We start from the raw sequence: 4343 nt of genomic DNA, 5'->3' as shown, positions 1-4343 counted from the left end.
TCGTGGAGTCTTCAACTAGCCTCCGAAGCATAGGCGTATGACTCTGCCATCCTGCATCAATACTGCACCAAGCCCAATACGGGAAGCATCACAATAGACTGTATAAGGCCCTGAACCTGTGGGCAAAACCAATACCGGTGCCGTAGTCAGAGCTGACTTGAGCTTCTGAAAGCTCGCCTCACACTCATCTGGCCATCTGAACTAGGCACCCTTCTGGGTCAATCTGGTCATCGGGGCTGCAATAGATGAAAACCCCTTCACGAACCGACGATGGTAGCCTGCTAACCCCAAGAAACTCCGAATATCTATAGCTGATGCTGGTCGAGGCCAGTTCTTGACTGCCTCTATCTTCTTCGAGTCCACCTGAATACCCTCTGCTGATACAACGTGACCCAGAAATACAACCGAACTCAACCAGAACTCACACTTGGAGAACTTGGCATATAACTAACTATCCCTTAGAGTCTGAAGAACCACCCTAAGGTGCTGCTCGTGCTCTCCTGGCTGCGGGAGTACACCAAAATATCATCAATAAAGACTATCACGAACATGTCCAAATATGGCCTGAACACTCGGTTCATCAACTCCATGAATGCTGCTGGGGCATTGGTCAACCCAAACGACATGACCAGGAACTCATAATGCCCGTACCGAGTGCGGAATGCTGTCTTAGGGACATCGGATGCCCTAATCCTCAACTGGTGGTAGCCAGATCTCAAGTCTATCGTTGAAAATACCCTTGCACCCTGAAGCTGGTCGAACAAATCGTCAATCCTTGGCAGTGGATACTTGTTCTTTATCGTCACTTTGTTCAATTGCCAGTAATCAATGCACATCCTCATCGAACCATCCTTTTTTTTCACAAATAACACCGGCGCACCCCAAGGCAAAACGCTGGGTCTGATGAAACCCTTCTCAAGCAAATCCTGCAACTGATCCTTTAACTCTTTCAACTCTGGCGGGGCCATGCGATACGGCGGAATGGAAATGGGCTGAGTGCCCGGAGCCAGATCAATACAAAAATCAATATCCCTGTCGGGCGGCATACCCGGCAGGTCTGAAGGGAAAACCTCAGGGAACTCCCGAACAATAGGAACAGAGTCGATAGAAGGGACCTCTGCGCTGGAATCGCGAACATACGCCAGATAAGCTAAACACCCCTTCTCGACCATGCGTCGAGCCTTCACATATGAGATAACACTGCGAGTGGCATGACCTGGGGTCCCTCGCCACTCCAAACGGGGCAAATCTGAAAGCCAAGGTCATGAATAACAAGGAGATGAACTTCATAAATCCTACTTTATGAGCATTACATTGACAATTTTTATTTTTGTCTTTCATTAAAAATTCAACCATACTAACCAAATTATTACAATTAATAGATACAAAGGTAACATTCTGCCGAATAACAACATATCTAGTTCAAACTTTTTAATACCCAACACCACCCACAATCTGTCTACGGAGCCTCTAAACTACAACTGAAGAGTAATATGGAAATANTCGGTCGACCACTATAGAATCAGCCACCGGTGTAGATACATATACAGGAACACCCAAGGCATCACTAGGCATGACCAAGTACGGTGCAAAATAGGATGACACATACGAATACGTAGACCCAGGGTCAAATAGCACTGAAGTATCCCTATCACAAACCAGAATAGTACTTGTAATAACTGCATCTGAAGACTCGGCCTCTGGCCTGGCTGGAAGAGCATAACACCGGGGCTGGGCCCCATCTCCCTGAATCATATCCCTAGGACGATCGGCTGCTGGCTGGCCTCTACCTCTGGCGGTCCGAGCTCCACCTCTATGATCTCTAACTCCACCTTTATGACCTCTACCCCCGCCTCTAGCTGGCTGGACGGCCTGTGGATCACCTGGTGCCTGAATCATGGGGCGAGGACCCTGCTGCTGGGAACTACCCGAAGCTCTAGGGCAAAATCTGACAATGTGACTCGGGTCACCACAACCGTAACAAGCCCTCGGCTGCTGATACTGCTGACCCTGTCAACCTGAATGTCCTCCCCGGAAACTCTGAAGTGGCGGTGCACTGATGGGAGCTAGTGGTGCACTGAAAGACTGCTGCTCAGAATAATGCGGCTGAGAACCACTACCGCCTAAAGTACCATGAGAGACCTGGAGAGCTGACTGAAAGGGCCTCAGAGGATGGCCTCTACCATAAGAATCTCTACCTCCAGACGAGGTACCACTGAACCTACCTGCATAACGGGGCCTCTTATCTGACCCATGACCACCTCCCCGTGCAAGAACCATCTCAACTCTACGGGCCGCGTTGGCCGCCTCCTGAAACGAAATCTCACTCCCGGCTCCCATAGCCATCTGGAGACGGATCGGCTGGATCAACCCATCAATAAACCTCCGCACCCTCTCTCTCTCTCGGTGGGGAGTATCACAATAGCATGGCGAGCTAGATCAATGAACCGGGTCTCATACTGCGCGACTGTCATAGAGCCCTGCTGGAGGCGCTCGAACTGCCTGCGAAGAGCCTCTCGCTGAGTAACTGGGAGAAACTTCTCCAAAAACAACTCTGCAAACTGGTCCCAAGTCAATGATGGCGACCCTGCTGGTCTGGATAAACAATAGTCTCTCCACCAAGTCTTGGCGGATCCTGCTAGTCGAAAGGTGGCGAAGTCGACCCCATTGGTCTCCACAATACCCATAGTCCGAAGAACCTCATGGAAGCTAAATAAGAAATCTTGTGGATCCTCTGAAGAAGTACCGCTGAATGTGGTGGTGAAGAGCTTGGTGAACCTATCCAGCCTCCACAAAGCATCTGCGGACATAGTCGCTCCATCGCCGGTCTGAGTCACAATGCCCGGCTGAACTGCCACAGCTGGCTGAACCACTGGAACCTGAGCCTGGGGAGCTACCTGCTCCGGAGTACGTGTAGCAGGAGTCTGAACTCCTCCTCCAGCCTGAGAAGTGGCTGGTGCTACTGGAAGCAAACCCGCTCTAGTGACGCTCTCCACAAAGCCTACCAATCTGACCAAAGCGTCCTGAAGAACTGGGGTGGCTATGAACCCCTCTGGGACCTGAGCTGGGCCCACCGGAGCTGCTGGGGCTGGAACCTCCTCATCATAATCAACATGAGGCTCCACCTCTGGGACTGCCGCTCGGGGCTGAGCTCTGTCCCTGCCTCGGTCCCTGGCACGGCCTCGGCCTCGCCCTCTGCCCCTCATAGGAGCTGCTGCTGGGGGCTCGGGCTGCTGCGCTGTAGAAGAGGAAGCACGTGTTCTCGCCATCTGTGAAAGAACAGAGTAGAAAGACAATCAGTATTTGAGAAACAGAATCGCACGACAAGAAAGAACAAAAGTGGAGTTTTCTTAACTCTGTGGCCTCTGGGGGATAAATACGGACGTCTCCGTACCGATCCCTCAGACTCTACCGAGTTTGTCCGTGAGTTGTGAAACCTATGTAACCTAGTGCTCTGATACCAACTTGTTACGACCCGAATTTCCCACCCTCGGGGGTCGTGATGGCGCCTACTAGTAGGAGCTAGGCAAGCCAATTATCAATTTCCTCTTATAGCAAACATCGTCAATATTAGAAACAATGAATCATTTAATAATAAAGCGGAAGTCTCAAATATATAAATAAACGGAAAACAAGTGCAGAAACTCAATTACAACTCTACCCAAGACTGGAGTCACTAACTCACGAACATCTATAGAGTACTAAAAACAGAGTCTGAATAAAATACAATACTGTTTGTTCCGGTACAAGGACAACAAACGAAATAAGGATAGAAGAGACTCCGGGCCATGCAGACGCCAGCAAGGCTACCTCGGGATCTCCGGACTGAAGTCAGCTCCCAATACTCCTACTGCTGTCCAAAAGCTGCTCCGGTACTGTGACCTGTGCAAACAGATGCACAGAGTGTAGCATCAGCACAACCGACCCCATGTGCTGGTAAGTGTCTGGCCTAACCCCGGTGAAGTAGTGACGAGGCTAGACCGGACTACCAAACAAACCTGTGCAGTTCAATATATATATATATATATATATATATATATATATATATATATATATATATATATATATATATATATATATATATATGTATGCAATATAAAGGTATACAGAAATTAACCAGTCAAGGGGGAGGGGGAGCATGCTGTAGGGGCTGTAACAGATCAGGTACAAAATCAATAATTGAAGAATGAAACAGTACAACTACAATAGCAACGATAATAGGAAATCAACAGTTGCACGGCACCACCCTTCGTGTTTTTACTCTCATTCTCACCCAAACAATCATATAAAGTGCACGGCATCACCCTTCGTGCTTTACCTCACAAAATGATGGCACGGAATGA

The sequence above is a fragment of the Nicotiana attenuata genome, chromosome 1 (assembly GCF_001879085.1).
Source record: "Nicotiana attenuata strain UT chromosome 1, NIATTr2, whole genome shotgun sequence".
Lineage (NCBI taxonomy): Eukaryota > Viridiplantae > Streptophyta > Magnoliopsida > Solanales > Solanaceae > Nicotiana > Nicotiana attenuata.
Note: the sequence above shows the minus strand (reverse complement) of the source record.